Source organism: Medicago sativa, chromosome 5 (assembly GCF_051527215.1).
Source record: "Medicago sativa cultivar Bolivia chromosome 5, Bolivia_mono, whole genome shotgun sequence".
Taxonomy (NCBI): Eukaryota; Viridiplantae; Streptophyta; class Magnoliopsida; order Fabales; family Fabaceae; genus Medicago; species Medicago sativa.
This window is the reverse complement of record NC_140753.1, coordinates 21,456,537-21,482,469: the sequence shown is the minus strand read 5'-3', so window position 1 is coordinate 21,482,469 and position 25,933 is coordinate 21,456,537. Positions and strand designations below refer to the sequence as shown.

General features: G+C 32.1%; 1 long non-coding RNA gene across 6 annotated transcripts; it reads right to left on the bottom strand.

The window, feature by feature from the left end:
* Positions 1–165: 165 nt before the first annotated feature.
* LOC146920973 (uncharacterized) lies at positions 166–24,716 on the bottom strand. 6 transcript variants are annotated; one of them, XR_015011965.1, is made up of 3 exons: positions 24,311–24,716; positions 3,793–23,702; positions 166–565 (listed from the first exon to the last, which is right to left on the bottom strand). It is a non-coding gene; the product is annotated as an uncharacterized LOC146920973 (long non-coding RNA). The 6 variants fall into 6 exon arrangements; XR_015011961.1 differs by having other exon boundaries at positions 216–3,881; positions 5,451–23,702; XR_015011963.1 differs by having other exon boundaries at positions 290–7,126; positions 10,353–23,702.
* Positions 24,717–25,933: the final 1,217 nt, after the last annotated feature.

The following is a 25,933-nucleotide window of genomic DNA, read 5'->3' as shown; positions in this document are numbered from 1 at the left end:
TTGACATACGAGATAAACAAGTCCTGCATATGTGTCACGACCCAAAAACAATCATCGTGACCGGCGCACGAACTAGATCATTCTAGCCCGGCAAGCCTATTAATCAAACTTGACAACTATAATACATAAAAATTTAAATTTTTAAACTTTCATTTAAAAAAAATATTCACTGAAATTTCGACAGAGTTTCCTCTGTATTTTCAACATTCCCAAGATGTAAATCCTGTTTTTAAAAAAACCTGTTATATCAGCCAGAATCTCCAAATAACATCTTTATTTTCATACTACGTACACCTCAAAATAAAACATCCTATCAGATAAATACTTCTGATTCAAAATTTCTATCATAAATTTCATATATATAAATTTTGACATTAATCTATAATCATTTCCTATGTCATCAAAATGCGTCAATATTAACGTCAATCAATTCAATAATCTAAACTAATGGCAATATCCACATAATAGAATGGAACCTCATGAATTCCATTAACAATGGCAATGATAAAGTGAGTCCTTCCTCCCCATTTCCTCAGAGGAAGCAATGCTCCGCTCGGCACAAATCCTAAAATTCATTTTAGCAACAATAAACAAATCATATAACAAATATAATCATAATCACCACAATCATATCAATCACAATCATATATCCAATATCGTATTCTGATATAACTTATACTTTGACATACTTATCTGAGTATGTCTCTGATCCTTTTTCGATAATAACTAATTTCGGCTAAGCCGGAGTTCCATAACTAAAATTCCTCATTTATACAACTCAATATACATTATCTCATCCATATAAAATATGTTCTCATTGGTACCACTCTATAAATTATTTCATCATTTTTCTCTTTCCATTATTTGTACATAAACCACATTATCTCTTCGTTGTGGCGAACGGAAATATACCACATTATCTCTTCGTTGTGGCGAACGGAATATACCACATTATCTCTTCGTTGTGGCGAACGGAATATACCACATTATCTCTTCGTTGTGGCGAACGGAAATATACCACATTATCTCTTCGTTGTGGCGAACGGAATATACCACATTATCTCTTCGTTGTGGCGAACGGAAATATAAATTTTAAAATACTATGAGCACTTAACTCATAGGCTGCATTATCTCTTCGTTGCAGCAAACGGATGTCAGTTTTAAAATACTATGAACAACTTGTTCATAGGCTGCATTATCTCTTCGTTGCAGCAAACGGAGTTTTCATCAATTTTCTCATTTTTATTTTTTTCTTTCTTTCTTTCTTTTTCTATGAGCATATTACTCATTTCAATTTTTCTCATCATTTCCATTTTTCTGTGACTTTCTATAATTCACTGTGAGCATATTACTCATAGATTACATTTCAAATTTTCTTTAAAATCATTTCTATAATTTTATACATCAATTGTCTTGATAGAATTTCCCTCCAACATTTATACTAGCATAAACATACTTATTAACATAAAAGAGATTTTTGGATACACTAATTCAGAAATAACCATTCTACTATCTCATATTTATTCTGTTCCAAATGTACCGTTCATATGGCATAATAGTCATGCTATAATTATGCCAACTTATTCTAATAATTTATAGACATTCCATCAATCACCATCTTAATCCAATTCCAAACAAGTTCTTACATTATCTATACACATATCGTATAACTTTATATGTTCTTTTTATTACTAATCATCCATATACTTCTTTAAATCCACGAACTATCAATGTCAATACACAAGTAACGATATCATTACTACTAATAAACTCTAATAATCCATCTAATCTACACCCCAATACTCACATAGGACATTATACACATTTCGGCTACAAATTCGATAAAATGAGTGTTAAAATTCTTAACCAAGCTAAAGCCATTTATTTCCATAAAAGCTTCATTTACACTATCAAAGAATTGTGTCAAAGCTATAAAAATCTAACAAATTTACTTTCCAGAGCACTAGCCGAAATTGTGCAGACATACACTAAAACTTATTAAATTATCTTTACTCCAATTTCAACACTACCATAAACATGTTTAACCTCGTAAGAGCTATTTTTTAGAGTATACTATCAAAGGGAATTAATCTAATGTTATAACATCACTAATTATGTCCTAATGTATCAAAATCATATATTATCATTCTAATGACATAATTAAATTACCAAAAAGGAGGATTTTACCAACTAAAGGAACTCACATAAGATCTTTTGAGTACTTTCAGTGCTGCCAATTCCAAGCCCAACACCCAAGCTTCAAATCTGATTCTTTCCTTCACTTCTTGTTTCTACTTCACCAAAAATACCCATAACCAGTGCTAAGCCAAACATTCATGAGTTTTTTTGAAGCTTAAAACCACAAGATTCCAGAATTGCAATAGATGGTGGTGTGGCTCGGTTTTGGATATAAAAGGGTGATTTAAACTTGTCTTATGGCTTAAATGGGGTGAGGATCATGTGGGTTCCATTGTATGTTAATTTTGAGTACTTAAATTCAAGAAAGGGTGGTAATGAATGTTTGTGTGTGAGAGGCGTGAGGTATACCAAGAAAGGAGGAGAGAAAATTTGTGAAAAATGTGTTGGAAAGAGAGAAGTGAAAAGAAGTGTATAGAAAATTATGGTGTTTTCCTAAATAAAAATATACTTGGCCACCAAAATGTCTAAATTGCCCTTGGCTTAAAAAAAAATCTCATGGGATATTACATTCTACCCCCCTTAAAGAAATTTCGTCCTCGAAATTTTAGAAATTTATTTGCTAATAAGCATAAACAATTTCTCCATAATTTCAACTTTAGATTCCAACATACGTCCATTACGAACTGATTCTTTCTGACTAACTAATTTAAACTGCATAGGTACCAGCCACCACGCTTCCGCTGCGTCACTCTGATTTATTTCTTCACACCTTACATCATACTCCTTATACCGCGTCTTCTGTTAAGGTTTCATTCATTCCTAAATTTCTTACTTTTCTTGTATCCACATACGATGTAACGTTCAATAATATTAAAGTACTCCGTCTTACCCATAACAATTTATATCCCTTCTTGAAAAGAAAAAAAAAATTCATCTTCATAAATCACCAGACACTGGTGGCGTTGATTACTTCCTTAACAAAATTCATTGTAAGCTTCCAGACCTTTCTTCTTCTCGTACTTCATTCCTCCAAGGTCCTATTCAGCTCTCAGACATTTGTTCTAACTGTCATATACTAGTCTGAGTTGATCAGGCTCAGCCAGACATGACATTTGGAATAAATATCTGGAACCCAATAATCACACTACATCTTATTGAAATCCATTGACCCAAGGCACGATCTGAATCTACCTGCTCTGATACCAACTTTGTCACGACCCAAAAACAATCATCGTGACCGGCGCACGAACTAGATCATTCTAGCCCGGCAAGCCTATTAATCAAACTTGACAACTATAATACATAAAAATTTAAATTTTTAAACTTTCATTTAAAAAAAATATTCACTGAAATTTCGACAGAGTTTCCTCTGTATTTTCAACATTCCCAAGATGTAAATCCTGTTTTTAAAAAAACCTGTTATATCAGCCAGAATCTCCAAATAACATCTTTATTTTCATACTACGTACACCTCAAAATAAAACATCCTATCAGATAAATACTTCTGATTCAAAATTTCTATCATAAATTTCATATATATAAATTTTGACATTAATCTATAATCATTTCCTATGTCATCAAAATGCGTCAATATTAACGTCAATCAATTCAATAATCTAAACTAATGGCAATATCCACATAATAGAATGGAACCTCATGAATTCCATTAACAATGGCAATGATAAAGTGAGTCCTTCCTCCCCATTTCCTCAGAGGAAGCAATGCTCCGCTCGGCACAAATCCTAAAATTCATTTTAGCAACAATAAACAAATCATATAACAAATATAATCATAATCACCACAATCATATCAATCACAATCATATATCCAATATCGTATTCTGATATAACTTATACTTTGACATACTTATCTGAGAATGTCTCTGATCCTTTTTCGATAATAACTAATTTCGGCTAAGCCGGAGTTCCATAACTAAAATTCCTCATTTATACAACTCAATATACATTATCTCATCCATATAAAATATGTTCTCATTGGTACCACTCTATAAATTATTTCATCATTTTTCTCTTTCCATTATTTGTACATAAACCACATTATCTCTTCGTTGTGGCGAACGGAAATATACCACATTATCTCTTCGTTGTGGCGAACGGAATATACCACATTATCTCTTCGTTGTGGCGAACGGAAATATACCACATTATCTCTTCGTTGTGGCGAACGGAAATATAAATTTTAAAATACTATGAGCACTTAACTCATAGGCTGCATTATCTCTTCGTTGCAGCAAACGGATGTCAGTTTTAAAATACTATGAACAACTTGTTCATAGGCTGCATTATCTCTTCGTTGCAGCAAACGGAGTTTTCATCAATTTTCTCATTTTTATTTTTTTCTTTCTTTCTTTCTTTTTCTATGAGCATATTACTCATTTCAATTTTTCTCATCATTTCCATTTTTCTGTGACTTTCTATAATTCACTGTGAGCATATTACTCATAGATTACATTTCAAATTTTCTTTAAAATCATTTCTATAATTTTATACATCAATTGTCTTGATAGAATTTCCCTCCAACATTTATACTAGCATAAACATACTTATTAACATAAAAGAGATTTTTGGATACACTAATTCAGAAATAACCATTCTACTATCTCATATTTATTCTGTTCCAAATGTACCGTTCATATGGCATAATAGTCATGCTATAATTATGCCAACTTATTCTAATAATTTATAGACATTCCATCAATCACCATCTTAATCCAATTCCAAACAAGTTCTTACATTATCTATACACATATCGTATAACTTTATATGTTCTTTTTATTACTAATCATCCATATACTTCTTTAAATCCACGAACTATCAATGTCAATACACAAGTAACGATATCATTACTACTAATAAACTCTAATAATCCATCTAATCTACACCCTAATACTCACATAGGACATTATACACATTTCGGCTACAAATTCGATAAAATGAGTGTTAAAATTCTTAACCAAGCTAAAGCCATTTATTTCCATAAAAGCTTCATTTACACTATCAAAGAATTGTGTCAAAGCTATAAAAATCTAACAAATTTACTTTCCAGAGCACTAGCCGAAATTGTGCAGACATACACTAAAACTTATTAAATTATCTTTACTCCAATTTCAACACTACCATAAACATGTTTAACCTCGTAAGAGCTATTTTTTAGAGTATACTATCAAAGGGAATTAATCTAATGTTATAACATCACTAATTATGTCCTAATGTATCAAAATCATATATTATCATTCTAATGACATAATTAAATTACCAAAAAGGAGGATTTTACCAACTAAAGGAACTCACATAAGATCTTTTGAGTACTTTCAGTGCTGCCAATTCCAAGCCCAACACCCAAGCTTCAAATCTGATTCTTTCCTTCACTTCTTGTTTCTACTTCACCAAAAATACCCATAACCAGTGCTAAGCCAAACATTCATGAGTTTTTTTGAAGCTTAAAACCACAAGATTCCAGAATTGCAATAGATGGTGGTGTGGCTCGGTTTTGGATATAAAAGGGTGATTTAAACTTGTCTTATGGCTTAAATGGGGTGAGGATCATGTGGGTTCCATTGTATGTTAATTTTGAGTACTTAAATTCAAGAAAGGGTGGTAATGAATGTTTGTGTGTGAGAGGCGTGAGGTATACCAAGAAAGGAGGAGAGAAAATTTGTGAAAAATGTGTTGGAAAGAGAGAAGTGAAAAGAAGTGTATAGAAAATTATGGTGTTTTCCTAAATAAAAATATACTTGGCCACCAAAATGTCTAAATTGCCCTTGGCTTAAAAAAAAATCTCATGGGATATTACATTCTACCCCCCTTAAAGAAATTTCGTCCTCGAAATTTTAGAAATTTATTTGCTAATAAGCATAAACAATTTCTCCATAATTTCAACTTTAGATTCCAACATACGTCCATTACGAACTGATTCTTTCTGACTAACTAATTTAAACTGCATAGGTACCAGCCACCACGCTTCCGCTGCGTCACTCTGATTTATTTCTTCACACCTTACATCATACTCCTTATACCGCGTCTTCTGTTAAGGTTTCATTCATTCCTAAATTTCTTACTTTTCTTGTATCCACATACGATGTAACGTTCAATAATATTAAAGTACTCCGTCTTACCCATAACAATTTATATCCCTTCTTGAAAAAAAAAAAAAATTCATCTTCATAAATCACCAGACACTGGTGGCGTTGATTACTTCCTTAACAAAATTCATTGTAAGCTTCCAGACCTTTCTTCTTCTCGTACTTCATTCCTCCAAGGTCCTATTCAGCTCTCAGACATTTGTTCTAACTGTCATATACTAGTCTGAGTTGATCAGGCTCAGCCAGACATGACATTTGGAATAAATATCTGGAACCCAATAATCACACTACATCTTATTGAAATCCGTTGACCCAAGGCACGATCTGAATCTACCTGCTCTGATACCAACTTTGTCACGACCCAAAAACAATCATCGTGACCGGCGCACGAACTAGATCATTCTAGCCCGGCAAGCCTATTAATCAAACTTGACAACTATAATACATAAAAATTTAAATTTTTAAACTTTCATTTAAAAAAAATATTCACTGAAATTTCGACAGAGTTTCCTCTGTATTTTCAACATTCCCAAGATGTAAATCCTGTTTTTAAAAAAACCTGTTATATCAGCCAGAATCTCCAAATAACATCTTTATTTTCATACTACGTACACCTCAAAATAAAACATCCTATCAGATAAATACTTCTGATTCAAAATTTCTATCATAAATTTCATATATATAAATTTTGACATTAATCTATAATCATTTCCTATGTCATCAAAATGCGTCAATATTAACGTCAATCAATTCAATAATCTAAACTAATGGCAATATCCACATAATAGAATGGAACCTCATGAATTCCATTAACAATGGCAATGATAAAGTGAGTCCTTCCTCCCCATTTCCTCAGAGGAAGCAATGCTCCGCTCGGCACAAATCCTAAAATTCATTTTAGCAACAATAAACAAATCATATAACAAATATAATCATAATCACCACAATCATATCAATCACAATCATATATCCAATATCGTATTCTGATATAACTTATACTTTGACATACTTATCTGAGTATGTCTCTGATCCTTTTTCGATAATAACTAATTTCGGCTAAGCCGGAGTTCCATAACTAAAATTCCTCATTTATACAACTCAATATACATTATCTCATCCATATAAAATATGTTCTCATTGGTACCACTCTATAAATTATTTCATCATTTTTCTCTTTCCATTATTTGTACATAAACCACATTATCTCTTCGTTGTGGCGAACGGAAATATACCACATTATCTCTTCGTTGTGGCGAACGGAATATACCACATTATCTCTTCGTTGTGGCGAACGGAATATACCACATTATCTCTTCGTTGTGGCGAACGGAAATATACCACATTATCTCTTCGTTGTGGCGAACGGAATATACCACATTATCTCTTCGTTGTGGCGAACGGAAATATAAATTTTAAAATACTATGAGCACTTAACTCATAGGCTGCATTATCTCTTCGTTGCAGCAAACGGATGTCAGTTTTAAAATACTATGAACAACTTGTTCATAGGCTGCATTATCTCTTCGTTGCAGCAAACGGAGTTTTCATCAATTTTCTCATTTTTATTTTTTTCTTTCTTTCTTTCTTTTTCTATGAGCATATTACTCATTTCAATTTTTCTCATCATTTCCATTTTTCTGTGACTTTCTATAATTCACTGTGAGCATATTACTCATAGATTACATTTCAAATTTTCTTTAAAATCATTTCTATAATTTTATACATCAATTGTCTTGATAGAATTTCCCTCCAACATTTATACTAGCATAAACATACTTATTAACATAAAAGAGATTTTTGGATACACTAATTCAGAAATAACCATTCTACTATCTCATATTTATTCTGTTCCAAATGTACCGTTCATATGGCATAATAGTCATGCTATAATTATGCCAACTTATTCTAATAATTTATAGACATTCCATCAATCACCATCTTAATCCAATTCCAAACAAGTTCTTACATTATCTATACACATATCGTATAACTTTATATGTTCTTTTTATTACTAATCATCCATATACTTCTTTAAATCCACGAACTATCAATGTCAATACACAAGTAACGATATCATTACTACTAATAAACTCTAATAATCCATCTAATCTACACCCCAATACTCACATAGGACATTATACACATTTCGGCTACAAATTCGATAAAATGAGTGTTAAAATTCTTAACCAAGCTAAAGCCATTTATTTCCATAAAAGCTTCATTTACACTATCAAAGAATTGTGTCAAAGCTATAAAAATCTAACAAATTTACTTTCCAGAGCACTAGCCGAAATTGTGCAGACATACACTAAAACTTATTAAATTATCTTTACTCCAATTTCAACACTACCATAAACATGTTTAACCTCGTAAGAGCTATTTTTTAGAGTATACTATCAAAGGGAATTAATCTAATGTTATAACATCACTAATTATGTCCTAATGTATCAAAATCATATATTATCATTCTAATGACATAATTAAATTACCAAAAAGGAGGATTTTACCAACTAAAGGAACTCACATAAGATCTTTTGAGTACTTTCAGTGCTGCCAATTCCAAGCCCAACACCCAAGCTTCAAATCTGATTCTTTCCTTCACTTCTTGTTTCTACTTCACCAAAAATACCCATAACCAGTGCTAAGCCAAACATTCATGAGTTTTTTTGAAGCTTAAAACCACAAGATTCCAGAATTGCAATAGATGGTGGTGTGGCTCGGTTTTGGATATAAAAGGGTGATTTAAACTTGTCTTATGGCTTAAATGGGGTGAGGATCATGTGGGTTCCATTGTATGTTAATTTTGAGTACTTAAATTCAAGAAAGGGTGGTAATGAATGTTTGTGTGTGAGAGGCGTGAGGTATACCAAGAAAGGAGGAGAGAAAATTTGTGAAAAATGTGTTGGAAAGAGAGAAGTGAAAAGAAGTGTATAGAAAATTATGGTGTTTTCCTAAATAAAAATATACTTGGCCACCAAAATGTCTAAATTGCCCTTGGCTTAAAAAAAAATCTCATGGGATATTACATTCTACCCCCCTTAAAGAAATTTCGTCCTCGAAATTTTAGAAATTTATTTGCTAATAAGCATAAACAATTTCTCCATAATTTCAACTTTAGATTCCAACATACGTCCATTACGAACTGATTCTTTCTGACTAACTAATTTAAACTGCATAGGTACCAGCCACCACGCTTCCGCTGCGTCACTCTGATTTATTTCTTCACACCTTACATCATACTCCTTATACCGCGTCTTCTGTTAAGGTTTCATTCATTCCTAAATTTCTTACTTTTCTTGTATCCACATACGATGTAACGTTCAATAATATTAAAGTACTCCGTCTTACCCATAACAATTTATATCCCTTCTTGAAAAAAAAAAAAAATTCATCTTCATAAATCACCAGACACTGGTGGCGTTGATTACTTCCTTAACAAAATTCATTGTAAGCTTCCAGACCTTTCTTCTTCTCGTACTTCATTCCTCCAAGGTCCTATTCAGCTCTCAGACATTTGTTCTAACTGTCATATACTAGTCTGAGTTGATCAGGCTCAGCCAGACATGACATTTGGAATAAATATCTGGAACCCAATAATCACACTACATCTTATTGAAATCCGTTGACCCAAGGCACGATCTGAATCTACCTGCTCTGATACCAACTTTGTCACGACCCAAAAACAATCATCGTGACCGGCGCACGAACTAGATCATTCTAGCCCGGCAAGCCTATTAATCAAACTTGACAACTATAATACATAAAAATTTAAATTTTTAAACTTTCATTTAAAAAAAATATTCACTGAAATTTCGACAGAGTTTCCTCTGTATTTTCAACATTCCCAAGATGTAAATCCTGTTTTTAAAAAAACCTGTTATATCAGCCAGAATCTCCAAATAACATCTTTATTTTCATACTACGTACACCTCAAAATAAAACATCCTATCAGATAAATACTTCTGATTCAAAATTTCTATCATAAATTTCATATATATAAATTTTGACATTAATCTATAATCATTTCCTATGTCATCAAAATGCGTCAATATTAACGTCAATCAATTCAATAATCTAAACTAATGGCAATATCCACATAATAGAATGGAACCTCATGAATTCCATTAACAATGGCAATGATAAAGTGAGTCCTTCCTCCCCATTTCCTCAGAGGAAGCAATGCTCCGCTCGGCACAAATCCTAAAATTCATTTTAGCAACAATAAACAAATCATATAACAAATATAATCATAATCACCACAATCATATCAATCACAATCATATATCCAATATCGTATTCTGATATAACTTATACTTTGACATACTTATCTGAGTATGTCTCTGATCCTTTTTCGATAATAACTAATTTCGGCTAAGCCGGAGTTCCATAACTAAAATTCCTCATTTATACAACTCAATATACATTATCTCATCCATATAAAATATGTTCTCATTGGTACCACTCTATAAATTATTTCATCATTTTTCTCTTTCCATTATTTGTACATAAACCACATTATCTCTTCGTTGTGGCGAACGGAAATATACCACATTATCTCTTCGTTGTGGCGAACGGAATATACCACATTATCTCTTCGTTGTGGCGAACGGAATATACCACATTATCTCTTCGTTGTGGCGAACGGAAATATACCACATTATCTCTTCGTTGTGGCGAACGGAATATACCACATTATCTCTTCGTTGTGGCGAACGGAAATATAAATTTTAAAATACTATGAGCACTTAACTCATAGGCTGCATTATCTCTTCGTTGCAGCAAACGGATGTCAGTTTTAAAATACTATGAACAACTTGTTCATAGGCTGCATTATCTCTTCGTTGCAGCAAACGGAGTTTTCATCAATTTTCTCATTTTTATTTTTTTCTTTCTTTCTTTCTTTTTCTATGAGCATATTACTCATTTCAATTTTTCTCATCATTTCCATTTTTCTGTGACTTTCTATAATTCACTGTGAGCATATTACTCATAGATTACATTTCAAATTTTCTTTAAAATCATTTCTATAATTTTATACATCAATTGTCTTGATAGAATTTCCCTCCAACATTTATACTAGCATAAACATACTTATTAACATAAAAGAGATTTTTGGATACACTAATTCAGAAATAACCATTCTACTATCTCATATTTATTCTGTTCCAAATGTACCGTTCATATGGCATAATAGTCATGCTATAATTATGCCAACTTATTCTAATAATTTATAGACATTCCATCAATCACCATCTTAATCCAATTCCAAACAAGTTCTTACATTATCTATACACATATCGTATAACTTTATATGTTCTTTTTATTACTAATCATCCATATACTTCTTTAAATCCACGAACTATCAATGTCAATACACAAGTAACGATATCATTACTACTAATAAACTCTAATAATCCATCTAATCTACACCCCAATACTCACATAGGACATTATACACATTTCGGCTACAAATTCGATAAAATGAGTGTTAAAATTCTTAACCAAGCTAAAGCCATTTATTTCCATAAAAGCTTCATTTACACTATCAAAGAATTGTGTCAAAGCTATAAAAATCTAACAAATTTACTTTCCAGAGCACTAGCCGAAATTGTGCAGACATACACTAAAACTTATTAAATTATCTTTACTCCAATTTCAACACTACCATAAACATGTTTAACCTCGTAAGAGCTATTTTTTAGAGTATACTATCAAAGGGAATTAATCTAATGTTATAACATCACTAATTATGTCCTAATGTATCAAAATCATATATTATCATTCTAATGACATAATTAAATTACCAAAAAGGAGGATTTTACCAACTAAAGGAACTCACATAAGATCTTTTGAGTACTTTCAGTGCTGCCAATTCCAAGCCCAACACCCAAGCTTCAAATCTGATTCTTTCCTTCACTTCTTGTTTCTACTTCACCAAAAATACCCATAACCAGTGCTAAGCCAAACATTCATGAGTTTTTTTGAAGCTTAAAACCACAAGATTCCAGAATTGCAATAGATGGTGGTGTGGCTCGGTTTTGGATATAAAAGGGTGATTTAAACTTGTCTTATGGCTTAAATGGGGTGAGGATCATGTGGGTTCCATTGTATGTTAATTTTGAGTACTTAAATTCAAGAAAGGGTGGTAATGAATGTTTGTGTGTGAGAGGCGTGAGGTATACCAAGAAAGGAGGAGAGAAAATTTGTGAAAAATGTGTTGGAAAGAGAGAAGTGAAAAGAAGTGTATAGAAAATTATGGTGTTTTCCTAAATAAAAATATACTTGGCCACCAAAATGTCTAAATTGCCCTTGGCTTAAAAAAAAATCTCATGGGATATTACATTCTACCCCCCTTAAAGAAATTTCGTCCTCGAAATTTTAGAAATTTATTTGCTAATAAGCATAAACAATTTCTCCATAATTTCAACTTTAGATTCCAACATACGTCCATTACGAACTGATTCTTTCTGACTAACTAATTTAAACTGCATAGGTACCAGCCACCACGCTTCCGCTGCGTCACTCTGATTTATTTCTTCACACCTTACATCATACTCCTTATACCGCGTCTTCTGTTAAGGTTTCATTCATTCCTAAATTTCTTACTTTTCTTGTATCCACATACGATGTAACGTTCAATAATATTAAAGTACTCCGTCTTACCCATAACAATTTATATCCCTTCTTGAAAAGAAAAAAAAAATTCATCTTCATAAATCACCAGACACTGGTGGCGTTGATTACTTCCTTAACAAAATTCATTGTAAGCTTCCAGACCTTTCTTCTTCTCGTACTTCATTCCTCCAAGGTCCTATTCAGCTCTCAGACATTTGTTCTAACTGTCATATACTAGTCTGAGTTGATCAGGCTCAGCCAGACATGACATTTGGAATAAATATCTGGAACCCAATAATCACACTACATCTTATTGAAATCCATTGACCCAAGGCACGATCTGAATCTACCTGCTCTGATACCAACTTTGTCACGACCCAAAAACAATCATCGTGACCGGCGCACGAACTAGATCATTCTAGCCCGGCAAGCCTATTAATCAAACTTGACAACTATAATACATAAAAATTTAAATTTTTAAACTTTCATTTAAAAAAAATATTCACTGAAATTTCGACAGAGTTTCCTCTGTATTTTCAACATTCCCAAGATGTAAATCCTGTTTTTAAAAAAACCTGTTATATCAGCCAGAATCTCCAAATAACATCTTTATTTTCATACTACGTACACCTCAAAATAAAACATCCTATCAGATAAATACTTCTGATTCAAAATTTCTATCATAAATTTCATATATATAAATTTTGACATTAATCTATAATCATTTCCTATGTCATCAAAATGCGTCAATATTAACGTCAATCAATTCAATAATCTAAACTAATGGCAATATCCACATAATAGAATGGAACCTCATGAATTCCATTAACAATGGCAATGATAAAGTGAGTCCTTCCTCCCCATTTCCTCAGAGGAAGCAATGCTCCGCTCGGCACAAATCCTAAAATTCATTTTAGCAACAATAAACAAATCATATAACAAATATAATCATAATCACCACAATCATATCAATCACAATCATATATCCAATATCGTATTCTGATATAACTTATACTTTGACATACTTATCTGAGTATGTCTCTGATCCTTTTTCGATAATAACTAATTTCGGCTAAGCCGGAGTTCCATAACTAAAATTCCTCATTTATACAACTCAATATACATTATCTCATCCATATAAAATATGTTCTCATTGGTACCACTCTATAAATTATTTCATCATTTTTCTCTTTCCATTATTTGTACATAAACCACATTATCTCTTCGTTGTGGCGAACGGAAATATACCACATTATCTCTTCGTTGTGGCGAACGGAATATACCACATTATCTCTTCGTTGTGGCGAACGGAATATACCACATTATCTCTTCGTTGTGGCGAACGGAAATATACCACATTATCTCTTCGTTGTGGCGAACGGAATATACCACATTATCTCTTCGTTGTGGCGAACGGAAATATAAATTTTAAAATACTATGAGCACTTAACTCATAGGCTGCATTATCTCTTCGTTGCAGCAAACGGATGTCAGTTTTAAAATACTATGAACAACTTGTTCATAGGCTGCATTATCTCTTCGTTGCAGCAAACGGAGTTTTCATCAATTTTCTCATTTTTATTTTTTTCTTTCTTTCTTTCTTTTTCTATGAGCATATTACTCATTTCAATTTTTCTCATCATTTCCATTTTTCTGTGACTTTCTATAATTCACTGTGAGCATATTACTCATAGATTACATTTCAAATTTTCTTTAAAATCATTTCTATAATTTTATACATCAATTGTCTTGATAGAATTTCCCTCCAACATTTATACTAGCATAAACATACTTATTAACATAAAAGAGATTTTTGGATACACTAATTCAGAAATAACCATTCTACTATCTCATATTTATTCTGTTCCAAATGTACCGTTCATATGGCATAATAGTCATGCTATAATTATGCCAACTTATTCTAATAATTTATAGACATTCCATCAATCACCATCTTAATCCAATTCCAAACAAGTTCTTACATTATCTATACACATATCGTATAACTTTATATGTTCTTTTTATTACTAATCATCCATATACTTCTTTAAATCCACGAACTATCAATGTCAATACACAAGTAACGATATCATTACTACTAATAAACTCTAATAATCCATCTAATCTACACCCCAATACTCACATAGGACATTATACACATTTCGGCTACAAATTCGATAAAATGAGTGTTAAAATTCTTAACCAAGCTAAAGCCATTTATTTCCATAAAAGCTTCATTTACACTATCAAAGAATTGTGTCAAAGCTATAAAAATCTAACAAATTTACTTTCCAGAGCACTAGCCGAAATTGTGCAGACATACACTAAAACTTATTAAATTATCTTTACTCCAATTTCAACACTACCATAAACATGTTTAACCTCGTAAGAGCTATTTTTTAGAGTATACTATCAAAGGGAATTAATCTAATGTTATAACATCACTAATTATGTCCTAATGTATCAAAATCATATATTATCATTCTAATGACATAATTAAATTACCAAAAAGGAGGATTTTACCAACTAAAGGAACTCACATAAGATCTTTTGAGTACTTTCAGTGCTGCCAATTCCAAGCCCAACACCCAAGCTTCAAATCTGATTCTTTCCTTCACTTCTTGTTTCTACTTCACCAAAAATACCCATAACCAGTGCTAAGCCAAACATTCATGAGTTTTTTTGAAGCTTAAAACCACAAGATTCCAGAATTGCAATAGATGGTGGTGTGGCTCGGTTTTGGATATAAAAGGGTGATTTAAACTTGTCTTATGGCTTAAATGGGGTGAGGATCATGTGGGTTCCATTGTATGTTAATTTTGAGTACTTAAATTCAAGAAAGGGTGGTAATGAATGTTTGTGTGTGAGAGGCGTGAGGTATACCAAGAAAGGAGGAGAGAAAATTTGTGAAAAATGTGTTGGAAAGAGAGAAGTGAAAAGAAGTGTATAGAAAATTATGGTGTTTTCCTAAATAAAAATATACTTGGCCACCAAAATGTCTAAATTGCCCTTGGCTTAAAAAAAAATCTCATGGGATATTACATTCTACCCCCCTTAAAGAAATTTCGTCCTCGAAATTTTAGAAATTTATTTGCTAATAAGCATAAACAATTTCTCCATAATTTCAACTTTAGATTCCAACATACGTCCATTACGAACTGATTCTTTCTGACTAACTAATTTAAACTGCATAGGTACCAGCCACCACGCTTCCGCTGCGTCACTCTGATTTATTTCTTCACACCTTACATCATACTCCTTATACCGCGTCTTCTGTTAAGGTTTCATTCATTCCTAAATTTCTTACTTTTCTTGTATCCACATACGATGTAACGTTCAATAATATTAAAGTACTCCGTCTTACCCATAACAATTTATATCCCTTCTTGAAAAAAAAAAAAAATTCATCTTCATAAATCACCAGACACTGGTGGCGTTGATTACTTCCTTAACAAAATTCATTGTAAGCTTCCAGACCTTTCTTCTTCTCGTACTTCATTCCTCCAAGGTCCTATTCAGCTCTCAGACATTTGTTCTAACTGTCATATACTAGTCTGAGTTGATCAGGCTCAGCCAGACATGACATTTGGAATAAATATCTGGAACCCAATAATCACACTACATCTTATTGAAATCCGTTGACCCAAGGCACGATCTGAATCTACCTGCTCTGATACCAACTTTGTCACGACCCAAAAACAATCATCGTGACCGGCGCACGAACTAGATCATTCTAGCCCGGCAAGCCTATTAATCAAACTTGACAACTATAATACATAAAAATTTAAATTTTTAAACTTTCATTTAAAAAAAATATTCACTGAAATTTCGACAGAGTTTCCTCTGTATTTTCAACATTCCCAAGATGTAAATCCTGTTTTTAAAAAAACCTGTTATATCAGCCAGAATCTCCAAATAACATCTTTATTTTCATACTACGTACACCTCAAAATAAAACATCCTATCAGATAAATACTTCTGATTCAAAATTTCTATCATAAATTTCATATATATAAATTTTGACATTAATCTATAATCATTTCCTATGTCATCAAAATGCGTCAATATTAACGTCAATCAATTCAATAATCTAAACTAATGGCAATATCCACATAATAGAATGGAACCTCATGAATTCCATTAACAATGGCAATGATAAAGTGAGTCCTTCCTCCCCATTTCCTCAGAGGAAGCAATGCTCCGCTCGGCACAAATCCTAAAATTCATTTTAGCAACAATAAACAAATCATATAACAAATATAATCATAATCACCACAATCATATCAATCACAATCATATATCCAATATCGTATTCTGATATAACTTATACTTTGACATACTTATCTGAGTATGTCTCTGATCCTTTTTCGATAATAACTAATTTCGGCTAAGCCGGAGTTCCATAACTAAAATTCCTCATTTATACAACTCAATATACATTATCTCATCCATATAAAATATGTTCTCATTGGTACCACTCTATAAATTATTTCATCATTTTTCTCTTTCCATTATTTGTACATAAACCACATTATCTCTTCGTTGTGGCGAACGGAAATATACCACATTATCTCTTCGTTGTGGCGAACGGAATATACCACATTATCTCTTCGTTGTGGCGAACGGAATATACCACATTATCTCTTCGTTGTGGCGAACGGAAATATACCACATTATCTCTTCGTTGTGGCGAACGGAATATACCACATTATCTCTTCGTTGTGGCGAACGGAAATATAAATTTTAAAATACTATGAGCACTTAACTCATAGGCTGCATTATCTCTTCGTTGCAGCAAACGGATGTCAGTTTTAAAATACTATGAACAACTTGTTCATAGGCTGCATTATCTCTTCGTTGCAGCAAACGGAGTTTTCATCAATTTTCTCATTTTTATTTTTTTCTTTCTTTCTTTCTTTTTCTATGAGCATATTACTCATTTCAATTTTTCTCATCATTTCCATTTTTCTGTGACTTTCTATAATTCACTGTGAGCATATTACTCATAGATTACATTTCAAATTTTCTTTAAAATCATTTCTATAATTTTATACATCAATTGTCTTGATAGAATTTCCCTCCAACATTTATACTAGCATAAACATACTTATTAACATAAAAGAGATTTTTGGATACACTAATTCAGAAATAACCATTCTACTATCTCATATTTATTCTGTTCCAAATGTACCGTTCATATGGCATAATAGTCATGCTATAATTATGCCAACTTATTCTAATAATTTATAGACATTCCATCAATCACCATCTTAATCCAATTCCAAACAAGTTCTTACATTATCTATACACATATCGTATAACTTTATATGTTCTTTTTATTACTAATCATCCATATACTTCTTTAAATCCACGAACTATCAATGTCAATACACAAGTAACGATATCATTACTACTAATAAACTCTAATAATCCATCTAATCTACACCCCAATACTCACATAGGACATTATACACATTTCGGCTACAAATTCGATAAAATGAGTGTTAAAATTCTTAACCAAGCTAAAGCCATTTATTTCCATAAAAGCTTCATTTACACTATCAAAGAATTGTGTCAAAGCTATAAAAATCTAACAAATTTACTTTCCAGAGCACTAGCCGAAATTGTGCAGACATACACTAAAACTTATTAAATTATCTTTACTCCAATTTCAACACTACCATAAACATGTTTAACCTCGTAAGAGCTATTTTTTAGAGTATACTATCAAAGGGAATTAATCTAATGTTATAACATCACTAATTATGTCCTAATGTATCAAAATCATATATTATCATTCTAATGACATAATTAAATTACCAAAAAGGAGGATTTTACCAACTAAAGGAACTCACATAAGATCTTTTGAGTACTTTCAGTGCTGCCAATTCCAAGCCCAACACCCAAGCTTCAAATCTGATTCTTTCCTTCACTTCTTGTTTCTACTTCACCAAAAATACCCATAACCAGTGCTAAGCCAAACATTCATGAGTTTTTTTGAAGCTTAAAACCACAAGATTCCAGAATTGCAATAGATGGTGGTGTGGCTCGGTTTTGGATATAAAAGGGTGATTTAAACTTGTCTTATGGCTTAAATGGGGTGAGGATCATGTGGGTTCCATTGTATGTTAATTTTGAGTACTTAAATTCAAGAAAGGGTGGTAATGAATGTTTGTGTGTGAGAGGCGTGAGGTATACCAAGAAAGGAGGAGAGAAAATTTGTGAAAAATGTGTTGGAAAGAGAGAAGTGAAAAGAAGTGTATAGAAAATTATGGTGTTTTCCTAAATAAAAATATACTTGGCCACCAAAATGTCTAAATTGCCCTTGGCTTAAAAAAAAATCTCATGGGATATTACATTCTACCCCCCTTAAAGAAATTTCGTCCTCGAAATTTTAGAAATTTATTTGCTAATAAGCATAAACAATTTCTCCATAATTTCAACTTTAGATTCCAACATACGTCCATTACGAACTGATTCTTTCTGACTAACTAATTTAAACTGCATAGGTACCAGCCACCACGCTTCCGCTGCGTCACTCTGATTTATTTCTTCACACCTTACATCATACTCCTTATACCGCGTCTTCTGTTAAGGTTTCATTCATTCCTAAATTTCTTACTTTTCTTGTATCCACATACGATGTAACGTTCAATAATATTAAAGTACTCCGTCTTACCCATAACAATTTATATCCCTTCTTGAAAAAAAAAAAAAATTCATCTTCATAAATCACCAGACACTGGTGGCGTTGATTACTTCCTTAACAAAATTCATTGTAAGCTTCCAGACCTTTCTTCTTCTCGTACTTCATTCCTCCAAGGTCCTATTCAGCTCTCAGACATTTGTTCTAACTGTCATATACTAGTCTGAGTTGATCAGGCTCAGCCAGATATGACATTTGGAATAAATATCTGGAACCCAATAATCACACTACATCTTATTGAAATCCATTGACCCAAGGCACGATCTGAATCTACCTGCTCTGATACCAACTTTGTCACGACCCAAAAACAATCATCGTGACCGGCGCACGAACTAGATCATTCTAGCCCGGCAAGCCTATTAATCAAACTTGACAACTATAATACATAAAAATTTAAATTTTTAAACTTTCATTTAAAAAAAATATTCACTGAAATTTCGACAGAGTTTCCTCTGTATTTTCAACATTCCCAAGATGTAAATCCTGTTTTTAAAAAAACCTGTTATATCAGCCAGAATCTCCAAATAACATCTTTATTTTCATACTACGTACACCTCAAAATAAAACATCCTATCAGATAAATACTTCTGATTCATAATTTCTATCATAAATTTCATATATATAAATTTTGACATTAATCTATAATCATTTCCTATGTCATCAAAATGCGTCAATATTAACGTCAATCAATTCAATAATCTAAACTAATGGCAATATCCACATAATAGAATGGAACCTCATGAATTCCATTAACAATGGCAATGATAAAGTGAGTCCTTCCTCCCCATTTCCTCAGAGGAAGCAATGCTCCGCTCGGCACAAATCCTAAAATTCATTTTAGCAACAATAAACAAATCATATAACAAATATAATCATAATCACCACAATCATATCAATCACAATCATATATCCAATATCGTATTCTGATATAACTTATACTTTGACATACTTATCTGAGTATGTCTCTGATCCTTTTTCGATAATAACTAATTTCGGCTAAGCCGGAGTTCCATAACTAAAATTCCTCATTTATACAACTCAATATACATTATCTCATCCATATAAAATATGTTCTCATTGGTACCACTCTATAAATTATTTCATCATTTTTCTCTTTCCATTATTTGTACATAAACCACATTATCTCTTCGTTGTGGCGAACGGAAATATACCACATTATCTCTTCGTTGTGGCGAACGGAATATACCACATTATCTCTTCGTTGTGGCGAACGGAATATACCACATTATCTCTTCGTTGTGGCGAACGGAAATATACCACATTATCTCTTCGTTGTGGCGAACGGAATATACCACATTATCTCTTCGTTGTGGCGAACGGAAATATAAATTTTAAAATACTATGAGCACTTAACTCATAGGCTGCATTATCTCTTCGTTGCAGCAAACGGATGTCAGTTTTAAAATACTATGAACAACTTGTTCATAGGCTGCATTATCTCTTCGTTGCAGCAAACGGAGTTTTCATCAATTTTCTCATTTTTATTTTTTTCTTTCTTTCTTTCTTTTTCTATGAGCATATTACTCATTTCAATTTTTCTCATCATTTCCATTTTTCTGTGACTTTCTATAATTCACTGTGAGCATATTACTCATAGATTACATTTCAAATTTTCTTTAAAATCATTTCTATAATTTTATACATCAATTGTCTTGATAGAATTTCCCTCCAACATTTATACTAGCATAAACATACTTATTAACATAAAAGAGATTTTTGGATACACTAATTCAGAAATAACCATTCTACTATCTCATATTTATTCTGTTCCAAATGTACCGTTCATATGGCATAATAGTCATGCTATAATTATGCCAACTTATTCTAATAATTTATAGACATTCCATCAATCACCATCTTAATCCAATTCCAAACAAGTTCTTACATTATCTATACACATATCGTATAACTTTATATGTTCTTTTTATTACTAATCATCCATATACTTCTTTAAATCCACGAACTATCAATGTCAATACACAAGTAACGATATCATTACTACTAATAAACTCTAATAATCCATCTAATCTACACCCCAATACTCACATAGGACATTATACACATTTCGGCTACAAATTCGATAAAATGAGTGTTAAAATTCTTAACCAAGCTAAAGCCATTTATTTCCATAAAAGCTTCATTTACACTATCAAAGAATTGTGTCAAAGCTATAAAAATCTAACAAATTTACTTTCCAGAGCACTAGCCGAAATTGTGCAGACATACACTAAAACTTATTAAATTATCTTTACTCCAATTTCAACACTACCATAAACATGTTTAACCTCGTAAGAGCTATTTTTTAGAGTATACTATCAAAGGGAATTAATCTAATGTTATAACATCACTAATTATGTCCTAATGTATCAAAATCATATATTATCATTCTAATGACATAATTAAATTACCAAAAAGGAGGATTTTACCAACTAAAGGAACTCACATAAGATCTTTTGAGTACTTTCAGTGCTGCCAATTCCAAGCCCAACACCCAAGCTTCAAATCTGATTCTTTCCTTCACTTCTTGTTTCTACTTCACCAAAAATACCCATAACCAGTGCTAAGCCAAACATTCATGAGTTTTTTTGAAGCTTAAAACCACAAGATTCCAGAATTGCAATAGATGGTGGTGTGGCTCGGTTTTGGATATAAAAGGGTGATTTAAACTTGTCTTATGGCTTAAATGGGGTGAGGATCATGTGGGTTCCATTGTATGTTAATTTTGAGTACTTAAATTCAAGAAAGGGTGGTAATGAATGTTTGTGTGTGAGAGGCGTGAGGTATACCAAGAAAGGAGGAGAGAAAATTTGTGAAAAATGTGTTGGAAAGAGAGAAGTGAAAAGAAGTGTATAGAAAATTATGGTGTTTTCCTAAATAAAAATATACTTGGCCACCAAAATGTCTAAATTGCCCTTGGCTTAAAAAAAAATCTCATGGGATATTACATTCTACCCCCCTTAAAGAAATTTCGTCCTCGAAATTTTAGAAATTTATTTGCTAATAAGCATAAACAATTTCTCCATAATTTCAACTTTAGATTCCAACATACGTCCATTACGAACTGATTCTTTCTGACTAACTAATTTAAACTGCATAGGTACCAGCCACCACGCTTCCGCTGCGTCACTCTGATTTATTTCTTCACACCTTACATCATACTCCTTATACCGCGTCTTCTGTTAAGGTTTCATTCATTCCTAAATTTCTTACTTTTCTTGTATCCACATACGATGTAACGTTCAATAATATTAAAGTACTCCGTCTTACCCATAACAATTTATATCCCTTCTTGAAAAAAAAAAAAAATTCATCTTCATAAATCACCAGACACTGGTGGCGTTGATTACTTCCTTAACAAAATTCATTGTAAGCTTCCAGACCTTTCTTCTTCTCGTACTTCATTCCTCCAAGGTCCTATTCAGCTCTCAGACATTTGTTCTAACTGTCATATACTAGTCTGAGTTGATCAGGCTCAGCCAGACATGACATTTGGAATAAATATCTGGAACCCAATAATCACACTACATCTTATTGAAATCCGTTGACCCAAGGCACGATCTGAATCTACCTGCTCTGATACCAACTTTGTCACGACCCAAAAACAATCATCGTGACCGGCGCACGAACTAGATCATTCTAGCCCGGCAAGCCTATTAATCAAACTTGACAACTATAATACATAAAAATTTAAATTTTTAAACTTTCATTTAAAAAAAATATTCACTGAAATTTCGACAGAGTTTCCTCTGTATTTTCAACATTCCCAAGATGTAAATCCTGTTTTTAAAAAAACCTGTTATATCAGCCAGAATCTCCAAATAACATCTTTATTTTCATACTACGTACACCTCAAAATAAAACATCCTATCAGATAAATACTTCTGATTCAAAATTTCTATCATAAATTTCATATATATAAATTTTGACATTAATCTATAATCATTTCCTATGTCATCAAAATGCGTCAATATTAACGTCAATCAATTCAATAATCTAAACTAATGGCAATATCCACATAATAGAATGGAACCTCATGAATTCCATTAACAATGGCAATGATAAAGTGAGTCCTTCCTCCCCATTTCCTCAGAGGAAGCAATGCTCCGCTCGGCACAAATCCTAAAATTCATTTTAGCAACAATAAACAAATCATATAACAAATATAATCATAATCACCACAATCATATCAATCACAATCATATATCCAATATCGTATTCTGATATAACTTATACTTTGACATACTTATCTGAGTATGTCTCTGATCCTTTTTCGATAATAACTAATTTCGGCTAAGCCGGAGTTCCATAACTAAAATTCCTCATTTATACAACTCAATATACATTATCTCATCCATATAAAATATGTTCTCATTGGTACCACTCTATAAATTATTTCATCATTTTTCTCTTTCCATTATTTGTACATAAACCACATTATCTCTTCGTTGTGGCGAACGGAAATATACCACATTATCTCTTCGTTGTGGCGAACGGAATATACCACATTATCTCTTCGTTGTGGCGAACGGAATATACCACATTATCTCTTCGTTGTGGCGAACGGAATATACCACATTTCAAATTTTCTAGAGTATACTATCAAAGGGAATTAATCTAATGTTATAACATCACTAATTATGTCCTAATGTATCAAAATCATATATTATCATTCTAATGACATAATTAAATTACCAAAAAGGAGGATTTTACCAACTAAAGGAACTCACATAAGATCTTTTGAGTACTTTCAGTGCTGCCAATTCCAAGCCCAACACCCAAGCTTCAAATCTGATTCTTTCCTTCACTTCTTGTTTCTACTTCACCAAAAATACCCATAACCAGTGCTAAGCCAAACATTCATGAGTTTTTTTGAAGCTTAAAACCACAAGATTCCAGAATTGCAATAGATGGTGGTGTGGCTCGGTTTTGGATATAAAAGGGTGATTTAAACTTGTCTTATGGCTTAAATGGGGTGAGGATCATGTGGGTTCCATTGTATGTTAATTTTGAGTACTTAAATTCAAGAAAGGGTGGTAATGAATGTTTGTGTGTGAGAGGCGTGAGGTATACCAAGAAAGGAGGAGAGAAAATTTGTGAAAAATGTGTTGGAAAGAGAGAAGTGAAAAGAAGTGTATAGAAAATTATGGTGTTTTCCTAAATAAAAATATACTTGGCCACCAAAATGTCTAAATTGCCCTTGGCTTAAAAAAAAATCTCATGGGATATTACAATATGTAACATATCCCTTTCTATAAAACTCCTTTCTTACCTCAGCTTGTGCTTCTTCCATCACCCCTAGGGTTTTTTACCATCTCAGACATCACTCATAACACAATCCCTGACGATGTTTCGCTACCAGTAGTAAGCAAGTCCTGCATAAGAATTATCAGTCTATTACAATATAGGGAAATCAACTTGCATTTTCTTGTGTACAATTCATACAACCCATGAAACAAATTCTTTGATGTTTCTCAAAAATAACATATATTTAGTCAAGAGAGTTTTATATTTTCGGCCTAAATATGCTGGAGTTTTTCATTTTTACTATCTGGAAATCTATTTTTGCTTATTAATCCATGATATTTCTAAAATGACTTCTTTTAGTCTAGATCGTCACTTGTTTATCTAGTGTTGATATGTTTAATGTATCCTTATAGGACAATGTCATAAAAAATTGGCATTTAATCCATGATATCTTAACCTCTTGTGCTACCTTTAAGGGGCAGTGTCATAAAAAATAGGCAACCATGAGATAGATGAAAAGTAGTTCAAATTGAACGATCGAGGATTGTTGTCCATAAATGTAAGAGATCATGCATATTGACGTAGGTAGCACAAGAGATTGTTATTTGTATGTTGATATAATTTTTTTTTTTTCAGTTTCTTGAAGTTACAAAAGATTATTGTCCTCTTGTTAATATTAGGACTTTTTTTTCTTTCTAAAGAATTGTTAATATTAGGACGTTAGTATCAGGAAAAAAGTCCCAATGTATTTTTTCGTTTTTAAGGAACACATCACGCTTTAAAGAAACTAACAATTGAGTTCTTAAAAAAAAAAAAATTGAGTTGTAGCACTTATATTATATATTTGTCAAGTAGATTATATGAATAATGCATATGGTCAAACTATATCGATTAACATGGGACAAAGGGACCGCAAATGTGTAGCGGACCTTGCGTAACTTTTTACTCTTTTATTTCAAATTAATATTCATTGGCATATCCAAAAGTAAACTACACTTAATGCATCAAATGAAACTATTATGTGGAAGAGTATTTTTTAAAAAAAGTTAATTAGCCCACAAAATTGACATCGGGTGAAATCGAATCTGAAAACTTAAAAGAAACAC